Consider the following 14,514-nt stretch of genomic DNA (forward strand, 5'->3'; position numbering starts at 1 on the left):
GTGCTCGGTAATCAATGCACATTCTCCACGAGCCATCTTTCTTTCTCACCAAAACGATTGGTGACCCACATGGTGATGTGCTAGGCTTGATGAAGCCCTTCTCGAGCAACTCCTGCACCTGCTTCTTGATTTCATCATTCTCTAAAGCAGACAACCTGTACATCCCAATGTTAGGCAATGGAACATCTTGCTGCAAAATAATATCATGTACTATTCCCTTTTTGGGTGGCAAACCTTTAGGTTCTTGAAACAAGACATCATACTCTGAAACAACCTTTTCTATATCAGCTTGTTATTCAGCATTACAACCCTCAAATACATTGGTTTTGTCAGGTTTCTTTTCCTTTACAACCATCAGTAAGAATTGTTTGCATGAATTAATCATTCTTTTCATTTGCCCTGAGTTTATGAGAGTATAGTTATTCTTGAGCTTATGAGCTCTTACAAAGTCTGGGTGAGCAGCTTCTGGGGGAATGGATCAACTGTGATCGAAAGGTTGCCTTTGTGCGAGGAAAACACTTGAAGCTTGAGTACTTGACAAAGTGCTATGTAGGGTTGGTAGGGAGGCTCCAAAATAGGCTAAGGAAAAATTTTGGAGGGTGGATGTAGCTGCTACAACACTTGGCAACACACTGGTAGAACTCCAGCTCTATGAATGGACCTTGTTCGTGAAAAGCAAGTCTAAAACCTCTGGAATTATTGTTCAGCTCTCAGATCATCTTGGCTTCACACTAGTTTGATTGTAAGATGTAGCATCTGCCACACTCTTTGTCGATTGACACACATTCCAAGCCAAGGCAACACAATTGTTTCGATTGGGGTTGAGGGGTACATAGGTGCACAAGAAGTATAGTCATTAGAGTATTAGTTTCATCTCTGGTGTTTCTCCACTGCCAGTAGGCCTGGACAATACCTTGGTGGAGTCACATAGGAACAGAAGCATGGCTCCGCTACCAACGAGCCTGGTCAGTACCTCAGCGAAGTTACTTGCATCACCTCCCTGCGCAGGAATCCTTTCTCTTCTTTCGCCTTATTCATTTTTCATTTTTTATTTTTTTCATTTTAATTTTCATTGTGCATAGCACTTATTCATTTCAGAGGCGGAAGAGGGATCCCAACTTATTGAGAGGAGAAGAGGTTGTTCTAGAAGAGAAGTAGTTTATTGTATCTCTGACGTGCTTGTTAAGGTTTTCCCCCTCACCTTACTCTACTTGACTTAGTTGACAAGGGTTAACCCAAAAACAATCGATTAGAGAAGGTGACACTAGTTAGCATGCAAGCATTGTGTTTTCACCAAGGTTCACTTCGAACAATACGTATTTTCCTTCGACGTATCATGGACTAAGAGTAACAAGCTCATCATATAGAGGCAAGATGACATATAACCAAGTAGTGATAGTTGTACAAGCCCTCTTGTACTTTACCCAGTTTGCTTCAAGATTCATACATGGTTTCATGTAAGACTAACCTACGAATGAAACAAATGAACGAACTAACAATCAACAAAGCAAAGCAAGAGCACAAGCAAAAATGAAAGCGAAGCAAGTAAACAAACAAGCAAACAAACTACATAAGAAAACAAGCATCCAAGCAAACAACTGAAAGAAACCACTACTCCTACTCCTACACTAACAGTGCATGGGCCTGGCCACGTGAAGTGATACTTCCAATGCAGCCACCGGTGCATTGGTAGACCCATGTGGGTGAAGGCTTGGTCTGCAAGTAACCCAGTTGTGCAGACCAACATACAAGAAAGATATAATAGTGAAGACAGCCACACTTCGTGTTTCAAAGTGCCCACGGGACATAAGCGAGTGCATGTCCATGATGGACAGTCCGTGGACTTTTCATGGTGTTGTGTGACAGTACGTGCAACTTTGAAGCATAAACACACTCTTGACTGTGACAGGCAAGCAAACGAAAGAAACAAAGACAACTTGCATCGCGAACGCGTGCTTACAATGTAAGACTCCTGCAAAGCATGATCAATGGGATCGTGTAGTTCAAGTGGAGGAAGTGTGATCTGTGAGTGAGATGGATCTTCAATTCATACAGACGAGTGATGAGGAGCCTTGGGTGATTGAACAGTTTCATGATCGGAAGTGAGACTAACCCAAAGAGAGCGAGGGCCTGACATAACCATCATCTCGGGTTGAAGTGCCTCGACAGTCTTGGGTGTCTCAACTTCATCATCAGGTAGATCATCATACACTGGTGGCTTCAAAAAATCAACTGTGATAGATTTGTGATCGTGATCGAAATTGGAAGCAAATGGATCATGACCGCCATGATAAGAAAAATCAATGAATTCTTCGGCATCCTCATGATCAGATGAATCAAACAGAGAGGTAGATGAAAAGTGAACGGACTCATCCTCTGTGTTTCCAGAAAAAAAAAAAGATGAAGGATCAAGTGGATCTTCAATGAATAACTTATCCTCTCCATTGTCGAATGATGGACTAACATCCGGTGAGTCCTACGAGAGATCGAAAATGGGTGCATCTGTGGATGAAGACACACATGCAAAATCATGGATGGTAGGTTCCCCAAAGAAGCTAGGAAAGAATGGAGGGGACTCGGACGGATGGGAGTCATCCTTCGCTGAGCGTTGATGTTCAAGCTCCCACTCATACTCTTCATGAATGAAAGCAAATGTTGGTTGTGCAACACCAACTCCGTCAGTGGGTTGTTCCTCGTTCACAACAAGTGAAGAGTCCGAAATGGACGAACACAAGACAACATCATCCGGAGGAACACCTGAGTGTGAAGACGAAGGTTGAAGAAAATAATGCATCAGGTGGAGTGATGTTGGGAGGGTGTGAAGGGTGAACATATGTGCGAACATGTTCCTCAACATCACTGGGCGATGGTGGAACTGTTGAATGAGAGGGAAACAGACAGTCCGTTGAGACAGTGCCTACTCTCACATGGGATTGTGCAGTTCCATCAATGAATAAGGTTGAGCGAGGCTTGACATAAAGCTTCCTCTTAGGATGGGCATATTTCTTAAGACATTACTCGAACCGGTCCTAGAGATAATCGAACTTCGTCTGGCTCCTCGGAGCTTGAAATTGCAAGTCACAGAAGCGCTGCCAAAAATCAATAACGGATTCATGCGGAGCCATCCATTCTTGTAACAGTTTTTGGTCAAGATGGTCTGAATCAAAATGATAGAACGTGCTTCAATAAGATCACAAAAGTGCTCACATGAGTGCACGATGTCAGCCGGTAGGATGAGCACCCATCGGATTGCAGGTTTCTGTTTATGGATGATTGATCAAGTTGGGAAAAATAGATGGACTTCTATTTTTGATGAAAGTGTGAGTGATCACAGTGTGAGTGATCAAAGTCTATTTTTAGACTGGCTGTCAAAAATAGAAAAGTCAAATATTATTATCTCATAATAATATTTGGACTATAAACTTGATCTTATTCTCTTGGAGCACTTCAGTTTGAGCTACAGAGGTGGCACATGCAGTTGTCAGAAGGAAATACGCTTTTCTTATGAGTCAGTTGAGTTGTTGCATGCATGACTTCAGTTAGAACTCAATCAGTTGAGTTTGGTGGAGTTGATTGTGGAGTTGATGGAGTTGTGTTCAGTTTAGCTTTGTTAAACTGGTTGTATTTAGTCTAACTGGAAAATAGACTAGAGATGAGTTGAGTGAATTAGTTATTAATTAATTCACAAGTTATTAACTCATAATACAACTAATGAATACATCAGTTAACTCAGTTGCATGTCAGTGCATGTTCAGTTCAACAGGGACAGGTGGTAGAGAATCATATTGCTATCAGTTGTGACTATAGTTGTGCACCAGATCTTGCACAATCAAGGGATTGAGTATGCCAATGAATTTGCTCACGTATTTGCCCACATTATAGCTTGTGCTCACGTCCAACAAAGTGTGAGTGACTATTTGCAGGTGAAAAACGAGTTTGGTGAGCCATTCTCATCAGTTCTTGAGCAGGTATTGAGTAGTGGAGGCAGGCAAGCAGTGGAAGAGATTTGGAGATCAGATCTGAGCTGTATTGTGTGTAGCAGAGGTGGAGATACCTGTGAGAATTATTATGCTGTGTAATGTTACATGACTCAATCATTAATATACAGATAGTTGGGGTTTTTAGCGAGATGCTTTCCCCGGGATACATACTGTGTTAATGTGTGAATGCTCTTGATGTTTTATTGTTATTGATGCTGCTATATTGATGATCAACGTAAAGGAGCTTATGTATTGTGTATGTTTTCCGCAATAGTACATGATCAGGATAATCTCCATTGAATAAGTGTTAAATTATTCAAAATTTCTACACTGTATAACCTGCCCAACTCCTGCTTCTTACCCAATTCACCTAGAAACCTTTGTAACCAAATCATTTCTTTACTAGCCTCTATCGCAGCAACATACTCTGCTTCCGTTGTTGAGAGTGCAACAACACTTTGTAGTTTTGAGACCCAACTGACAGTTGTTCCACCTACAGTAAACAAATACCCTGTGGTGCTCCTCCTGATATCTCTATCACCCGCCATATCTGCATCAACATATCTCGATAGAGAAATGTTTGAACTAGCAAAGCATAATGCTTGATTAGTGGTGCCTCTCAAATACCTAATAATCCACTTTACTGCCATCTAATGTTCTTTTCCTAGATTTTTCATGTACCTTCCTACAACTCCCACTGCATGTGAAATATTAGTCCTGGTGCAGAACATTGCATACATTAAGCTTCCAACCGTTGATGCATATGGAACTTTAGACATATAATCCATTTCTTCCTGAGTCTTGGGACACGTTTACTTACTTAGTTTCAAATGGCTAGCCAAAGGTATACTAACTCGTTTTGCATTCTGCATGTTAAACTTTTTCAACACCTTTTGTATGTATTCACTCTGAGACATTGTTAATTTGCGATTCTTCCTGTCTCTAGTTATTCTCATACCAAGGATTTGTTTTGCAGCACCCAAATCCTTCATTACAAATGAGTTTGCCAATTTTCTTTTGAGCACATTTATTTCCTGCATGTTAGAACCTACAGCAAGCATGCCATCTACATACAATTAACAATATAATATAGTTTCCATCATTTTTCCTTTTGAGATAAACACAATGATAAGTCTGCTGGATTTTGAGTGAGATCTAAAATTCTACTTTCTCCATATGAAATCAAATGAGGGCGAAACCACTCTCAAACATCTTGAGTCATTTCATGGTAATGTTAAAAATTTAAGTAGAAGGATGAAAATGAAAAATAAAGGAGAATATCACTTTTACTTTTACCATGAACTGCATATGCCTTAAACTTCTTGATGAACTGCATATCAACACTAGGGCAAAAGTTCATTTTTATAACTTTAGACAGGCATCTAGAAGCAACTAGAAGTCATTAGGAAAACCTAATAATAAATTAGAAAACAAATAAAAAAACACAAGTTACAAGTGGAAACGTGCGTCGTACGACCGTGAAACGCGTTTCCGGCAGTACTGGTCACGTTTCCGCATCAAGAAACATGCCAGTACGGCTGGAAACGTGTTTCACGGCCGTACCGCACGTGTTTCAGGGTTTCGTTTCAGTTTCCATATGGAAACAGCCTCCTACCTTGCGTTTCCTGCAACTTGGTTTTATATATATATATATATATATATATATATATATATATATGTGAAGTCTGCGAAACGTTAAATGTTTTATATTTGTATTATATTGTTTATTTATAATATATGTTTTTTTAATATCATTAGGAAAAATATTTTATTATTTTTTTTTATATTTGTATTATATTGTTTATTTATAATATATGTTTTTATTTAATATTATTAGGAAAAATATTTTATTATTTTTTTTTTTAAATTTAGTATTTTAACATTTTTTCTATCAAAAAAATTAAATATTTTAGTTTTAGATATTTTTCTAATTTTTTTATTATTAAAATTTTTTAAATGATATTTTTATTATTTTAATTATTATATTATTTGATTAATTAATACTTTTATGATATTGATAAATGAAAAATTACTTTTAATTTGTTATATTATTTTAACAGAAAATATGTTTCTCTTTCGTATCTTTAAATTTTAAATTATTTATTTATTATTATATTTTATTTATTTTACTTTGTTTCCGGATAATTATTTTTCTTTTTATTTTTGTCTATGTATAATTATTTTTCTTTTTATTTTTGTGAGTTTTAATATTTTAAAATAAAATTTTAAACTAAGTTTTAATTATTTTTTGAGTTGTATTATGTGATAAATGTATTTTTTTTTCATTCATAAAATTTGAAATGTATATTTAAAATGTGAAGATATTGATATTATAATTGTTGGACACCTAATTCTATATGGGTTGGTGTGGAATGTGAACAACCACCACAGTATAAGAGACCACTTGGAATATGAATTCAAGGGTCACATCAATGTACTATAAATGTATATCATGTCAATAATATATTAATTGAATGTTTATCCTTCATATTATGCATTCGCCATGTACTTGTTTAACATGGTATGAGAGTTGTAGACATATCCTACCCAAGTGTGAGCAGCTTGTGTTTTGTGGCCATTTATATCTTTGTTTGGTACTTATTTCCTCGTCTCTCTTTCTATATGATGGTTTCTCTCACTCGTTATTAGCCATCTAACAAATTAAGTATCTAAATCCATTTTTATGTCATGAATCCTATCTGTGCCCTTAAGAAACGCCTGCGCTGACATTTATGTTACCCTTGCTAGCCCTGCAATCCATGGTCTTTCCTGCCCTACTGAATTTAAATCACTAGTTTTGAGGTGCAGTGATTTTGGGAATTTGTGCAGAACTGTCCCTTTGTCTGCGCTATCTACATTCTCGAAATAGCAACAAAAAAAGTGTGTGGTCAACGTTAAGCCTCAGGAAGCAAAAAAAAAATGTACGTAGAATAAGTTGCTCCCTTTCCGCGACCTGAGATTTAAGCAACATCCACAAATTCCATTCCACCATGTCCAGTTGTATGTTAAGACCGCCACTTTCAATTGCTTCAAAGTTGTGTACATAGTAGTTGTGGGTAATATTCATTTATTTGCTTCTGTTCCAGTTCATTCTCACGCCATCCCATGCCTCAAATTCTGACATTTCCATGCGCACCAAATTCCCATATATTGCTAGTCGCACATAGCTAACTAGTGAAGGAACCTTCACTCTCAAACAGTCTGTGTTGTGATATTTGATTCTCTCTGACATGGTACATACCTCCTCCTCTATCTTACAATAAACACATGACCTCCTCCTCTGGCTTTCAATAAACGCTTATGATCTTTGACCCATGCCCCATATAGCAATTTTGGCATTTAATTTAACCTGTAACCCTTGTTGCGTGAAGTTTACATCACCCATCAAATCTTGTCTAATCTTTTATATTCGAAATTCATTTTTCCAAAAGCGATGAAGTGAACGAATTAAAAATACTAATTGACTTCAGAAGTAAAGTTTAGGGAGTAGTCTAACAAGGCAAAGGAATTGCCCGGTTTCCGTTGCTGCCTGGAAAAACATCCGGCTCTAGCCGTTGACAATTCCTCCGCCCTCCGCGAGATCCGTCACCCTCCACCACCTTTTCACATTAAAGTCGTGATATGATCTGGTCTGACAGAGTTTCCCGATTTCCGCCAGATTCTTGTCGTGGAGAGTTAATGCAAAAATGAATGTGGGGTAGTCGGCTTGACTTCCAAACCAGACAAAGAATTCAAACCAGAGGCAAAATCGAGCTGTGCTAGAACTCATCGACCTCCCACTACACCAGAGCCCTTCGACCTCCCACTGCGCTAGAGCTCCTCGGCGTCCTACCTCTGCCTCGTTAGACTACTCCCTTATTTTACTGGAAGTGCCAGAGTCCTCGAAATAAGAGGATCACTAATGTCGTCCCTAAATCCATGGAGGGAGGCTTCAACTTCATTGGTGAAGGACTGGTGGGTTCATTGTGTTCTCACTCGATACGGGAGGCATCAGACCCAGAGATTTCAACTCTATTTCTAGTTAGTCCCAACGTTATTAGTAGCAACGCTAGCCTCTATATGCAAGGGATGCTGGGAGGGCCAAGGTTGTTGTTCACTATCAAAGAAGAGACTAAAGAGGATATGGAGGACAAAGAATCTGTGGGTGAAGTTAAGATTGTGTTCTTTGTTTCAGAGCAAGGATGGAAAAATATCAATGCCCTGTTCGCTCTAAGTTTCCTTCTAAGAACAATACGCGGAACGTTGTATCAACTACAGAAGCAATGGCGGGACTTGTATTTAATTGGATTGCTGTTGCAACAACACAGGGTGCAAGAATCGGGTTGCTATTGGAAGCCTGCTTCCTCGTCTCCTCAACTAATGAACTTGTCAGACTTGCTTTCCCAACCGTTTTCATGCGGTTGTTCCCCTCGTTCGGCACTTGGTCGATTCGCTTCCCTCTCGTCTCCCAGGTCTTCCCCATGGCGAAGTAATCATACACTCTCGGCCTCTTCAAAAAATGAATCTTTGAGGCAAAGCGTCTATGCTGTTACTTCGAATCCCATCTATGATATTGATAAAATGCCTTCATTACTACTACATTAGGCACTGTTGTTTCATCCCCCCATGGGCACGATACTCCCCCCTTAACTCCCATGAGGGCCCCTTTATTACCAATGCTTCAACCACCTTCATGTGTTTGATGAAAAGTGTGTTGCGCCCTAATCTAGATAAGTTTGTGATAGTATTTATTGATGACATATTGGTCTATTCAAAGAATGAGGAACAACATGCAGAGCACCTAGAAGAAATATTGAAATTGTTGAAAGAGCATAAGTTGTATTCCAAGCTCAGAAAATGTAGCTTCTTTTAGTCTTAGATTCATTACTTAGGAGATGTTGTTTCCAAGGAAGGGATAGCAGTGGATCTGGAAAATATTAAGGCTATCATGGAGTGTCCAAATATAAATCATATGGATGAGGTTACATCATTCATGGTAGTAGTCGTTTATTATAGGAGGTTCATTGGGAACTTCTCTAAGATTTGTTATCCTATTACATCCTTGTAAACGAGGGTAAATTTTTTTGAATGGACTGATGAGTGTACAAATAGATTTGATCAATTGATGAAATTTCTTACCAATGCTTTGGTTTTGAAGATTACAGATCTTGATAAGGAGTTTGTGGTATGTACAGATGCATGTAAGGAAGGACTTGGTGGAGTCCTGATGCAGGAAGGGTACGTGGTTTGTTAGGTTAGAGAATTATATATTACAAAGCAATGAAACAAATAAAATATATTGCAGAAACATAAATACAGAAACGACATAAAACAAGAGAGACACATATATACGTGGTTCACCAAATTTGGGCTACATCCATGGAGAAACAACAGTCCTTCCTTTTATTATCCAACAAATTAAAGAGATACAACCTACAGCAGATCCGTTGTAATTCCCTCTTCGTTCTCACACAATCTCCTCTCTCTTTCTCACTCAGAATACAGATCTACATAGACGCAATACAATTCCCTCATATATAGTGAGGGGTTTCCTTCTAGGGCAAAAAACCCTAAATTAAACATAACTTCTACTGCCAGATCTCCGCCTAATGAACGACCCAGATTGAGTACGAAATTACAACATTTTTACAAGGCAATTTTACATCTATTTTTAGCTTCGGGGGACTCCCAAAGATCGCAGCCGCCCCCCTTGGACCCCCCTTGCAGCGTACATTTTGTGGGCAGCGTTCCCACCACATTTCGAACTAGGTTCCAATGTGGCGATACTTCTAAATAAAGAAGATAATCAGGTTCCAGACCCAACAATCTCCCACTTGAAGGCTGATTATAACAACTCCACCGCTACTTCATTTGTTGGACAGTGACTCCACTTTGGACCTGGTTGTTTCTCATCTTCTTCATCATACTTGAAGACCAATTGAAACTGAGCAGACTCTCAGTTTCTCCCTAGTTGCAACTTTTGTTAACATATCTGCAGGATTCTGCCTAGTGTGTATCTTTTCCAGCTTCAACTGTCCATCTTCCAATGTTGACCATATGAAATTGCACTTGAGTTGTATATGTTTAGTCTTGGAATGAAATGCAGAGTTATTTGCAAGATGTATGGCACTTTGGCTGTCACTGTATAACCTGCCCAACTCCTGCTTCTTACCCAATTTATCTAGAAACCTTTGTAACCAAATCATTTCTTTACTAGCCTCTGTCGCAGCAACATACTATGCTTCCGTTGTTGAGAGTGCAACAACACTTTGTAGTTTTGAGACCCAACTGACAGTTGTTCCACCTACAGTAAACAAATATCCTGTGGTGCTCCTCCTGATATCTCTATCACCCGCCATATCTGCATCAACATATCTCGATAGATAAATGTTTGAACTAGCAAATCATAATGCTTGATTTGTGGTGCCTCTCAAATACCTGATAATCCACTTCACTGCCATCTAATGTTCTTTTCCTAGATTTTTCATGTACCTTCCTACAACTCCCACTGCATGTGAAATATCAGTCCTAGTGCAGAACATTGCATACATTAAGCTTCCAACCGCTGATGCATATGGAACTTTAGACATATAATCCATTTCTTCCTGAGTCTTGGGACACGTTTACTTACTTAGTTTCAAATGGCTAGCCAAAGGTATACTAACTCGTTTTGCATTCTGCGTGTTAAACCTTTTCAACACCTTTTGTATGTATTCACTCTGAGACATTGTTAATTTGTGATTCTTCCTGTCTCTAGTTATTCTCATACCAAGGATTTGTTTTGCAGCACCCAAATCCTTCATTACAAATGAGTTTGCCAATTTTCTTTTGAGCACATTTATTTCCTGCATGTTAGAACCTACAACAAACATGTCATCTACATACAATTAACAATATAATATAGTTTCCATCATTTTTCCTTTTGAGATAAACACAATGATCATAGTGACATCTAGTATAACCTTGTTAAGACATAAAGCTGTAAAATTTTAGATACCACTGCCTTGGAACCTATTTTAATCCATTCAATCTCTTCTTCAACCTGCACACGAGTTTCTCCTTCCCTTTTACCTCATATCCTTATGGTTGTTGCATATATATCTCTTCCTCCAAATCCCCATGGAGAAAGGTTGTCTTTACATCTAACTGCTCAAGATGCAAATCTCCATTTGCTATTAGACTTCTAATAGTTCTGATTGAAGTCATTTTAACAATAGGAGAAATTATATCATCAAAGTCTATACCCTTTTTTTGTGCCAACCCATTCACCACAAGTCTAGCTTTATACCTTTTTCTACCTCCATCTTCTTCCTTCAACCTGTAGACTCATTTATTCTGCAATGTTGTTTTACATGCAGGAAACCTGACTAAATCCCATGTCTGGTTATGTGCTAAGGAGTCCATCTCTTCTTTCATGGCTTGCTCCCACTTCTTCCTGGTTTCTACCTACACCGCTTCTTCATAACATTCTCGTTCACCAAAACTAGTCAACAATACATAATATAATGAAGGAGAGTATCGTTTAGGGGGTCTACTTATCGTGGCAGATCTTCTAACAACACTTTCAGGCATTTGAGGTGCTTGTTACTGTTGTGGTTGTTGTTGTTGTTCTGGCTATTGATCATTAATGTTTTTAGGCACCTTCACTTTTTCTATGATCTCATCAAGCACCGTGTATTCTTTGTTTTCTTTTTCCTGTTTCTTTTCCTGCATCTGATCCTTATACAAAACCTTTTCATTGAATATGACACCTCTTCTCCTAATGATTTTTTGTTTTTCTAGTCATAAAAACAATAACCAAAATCATTAACACCATATCCAATAAAGGTACATTTCTTTGATTTTTCCTCAAGCTTTGTTTTATTTTCTTTATTAATGTGGACAAAGGCTTCACAACCAAAAGTCTTTAAAAATGAGTTGTTTACCTCTTTACTTGTCCATGCCTCCTCTGGAATACCACCATCAAAGGTACCTAAATTCCCTCTGTTTATTAGATAAACAACACTATCTACATCATCTGCCCAAAATTGTAAAGGTAATCCTGCATGCAATCTCATGCACCTTGCACGCTCCATGATTGTCTTGTTCATCCTTTATGACACACCATTTTTTTGTGGTGTTCCTAGAATTATCTTCTCTCTGCAAATTCCATTCTCTGAAAAATACCTATCAAACTCTTTGCTGCAATATTCACCTCCATTGTCTGATCTGAGACACTTCAACCTTTTTCCTGTCTCATTTTCAACCAAAGCTTTCCATTTCTTGAAAGTAGCAAATACATCATATTTATTTCAAATATAATAAATCTAGGTTTTCCTAGTTGCATCATCAATAAAAGTAACATAATAACGAGAGCCACCAAGAGATGATAGCTGAGAAGGTCCCCATACATCTATATGCACAAGCTCTAATTTTTCGCTCTTCTTTTCTTTCCCAACTCTGAGGAATCTGACTCTCTTCTGTTTTCCATAAACACAATTCTCACAGAATTTTAAATCAACATGCTTCAAACCTGGCAACAAATTTCTTAAGTGAAGAATATGCATCCCCTTCTCACTCATGTTCCCGAGCCTATGATGCCAAAATGTCGTATCTCCTCCTGTAGAGGTTAAAGAATTAACAGAATTAGAAATACCATTGCATAAATACAATGTACCAATTTTTTCTCCTTTTGCAATTACCAGGGCTCCTTTAGTGACCTTCCAGGTTTTATCTGTAAAATTAGTTACACAACCTTCACCTCCCAACTGCCCTACTAAAATTAGATTTTTCTTCATATCTGAAACATGCCTTACCTCCATCAATAGCCATTGATTTCCATTTTGTTGTTTTATGAAAACTGTACCCATTCCAATGATTTTACAAGGTTTATCATCACCCAATCGAACCTGTCCAAAATCTCCTTGAACATAATCAGGAAAATGTTTCCTAATAGGTGTGGCATGGAATGAGGCCCCTGAATCTACCACCCAGGTATCAATAATATTTTCTAATGAAATAATCAAAGCATCTTGCAACACATCACCTGTCACATTGGCTTCATGATTGTTTTCTTGCTACACGTCTCCTTTTTCCCTTCTGAGATTTGAAGTCTTTCTTTAGGTGTCCTTTCTTCCCGCATTTCCAGCACGCTATCCCAGATCTGGACTAGGATCTACCTTTCTTTGACTTACTGTGATATCCTGGGCTCTTTCCTCTTTCCATTTTTCTTCCTCTAGTCTCTACAGTCAAAGCATTACCTGATGTCTCACCAGATTTCTTCACTAAGGTTTGCATCGACAACATCATCAAACTTTAAAGTACTAGATCCAAAGATAGAGTTACTAATGGCCATAACTAAACCATTCTAACTTTTTGGCAATGAGCACATAAATAACAGAGCCCTAACTTCATCATCAAAAGTTACCCCTACAGAACTTAACTGACTAGTAACTGTATTAAATTCATTTAAATGATCAACAACAGATCCACCTTCTGACATCTTCATATTAAATAAATGCTTCACAAGAAATACCTTATTTGAGGTTGAGGGTTTTTCATATGGTTTGGCCAATGTCGACATTAAACCCTCCGTTGTCATTTCCTTTGAAATATTAAAGGCTACCGATGCCGCTAGGCACAGCCGTATTGTTCCAAGTGCCTTTCTGTCGAGAACATCCCATTCTGTGTCTGTCATACTCGTAGGCTTCTTTGCTTTTCCGCTCAATGGTAGGTATAGATATTTTTGATACAGATAATATTCCATCTGCATCTTCCACAGCTGGTAGTTTTGGTCGTTAAATTTTTCAACCCTAAACCTACCATCTTCCACCATTGCTCCCACTCGAACTAGGAACCTTCTCTCCTGCAAGTTTATCAACCAAATAGACTTTCGGTTCTGATACCAATTGTTAGAGAATTATATATTAAAAAGCAATGAAACACAAAATATATTGCAGAAACATAAACACATAAAACAAGAGAGACACAGATATATGTGGTTCACCCAATTTGGGCTACGTCCACGGAGAAACAGCCAGTACTTCCTTTTATACTATCCAGCAAACTAAAGAGACGTACAACCTACAACAGACCCGTTGTAATTCCCTCTTCACTCTCACACAATCTCCTTCCTCTTTCTCGCTCAGAATACAATCTACATAGACGCAATACAATTCCCTCATATATAGCGAGGGTTTTCCTTCTAGGGAAAAAAACCCCTAAATTAAACATAACTTCTACCGTCAGATCTCCACCTAATGAACGACCTAGATTGACTACAAAATTACAACATTTTACAAGGAAATTTTACATCTATTTTTAGCTTCGGGGGGGCTCCCAAATATCGTAGCCGTTCTCCCTGGACCCCCCCCTTCAGCATACATTTTATGAGCAACATTTCCACCACATTATGAACTGGGGTCCAATGTGGTGATACTTATAAATAAAAAAGATAATCAGGTTCCACACCCAACATGTTATGAATCACAAAAGCTGAATGAACATGAGCAGAATTATGTGACTCGTGATCTTGAGTTGGAAACTATCATTCATGCATTGAATATGTGGATACATT

General features: G+C 38.2%; 1 pseudogene; it reads left to right on the forward strand.

The window, feature by feature from the left end:
• Nucleotides 1-8,662, forward strand: part of LOC149261141 (uncharacterized) — a 32,147-nt pseudogene extending 23,485 nt beyond the window's left edge.
• The last annotated feature ends 5,852 nt before the right edge of the window (nucleotides 8,663-14,514 follow it).

This window comes from Pinus tabuliformis, chromosome 6, assembly GCF_031772625.1.
Source record: "Pinus tabuliformis cultivar Carrire ecotype Pingquan chromosome 6, CPIR1, whole genome shotgun sequence".
NCBI lineage: Eukaryota > Viridiplantae > Streptophyta > Pinopsida > Pinales > Pinaceae > Pinus > Pinus tabuliformis.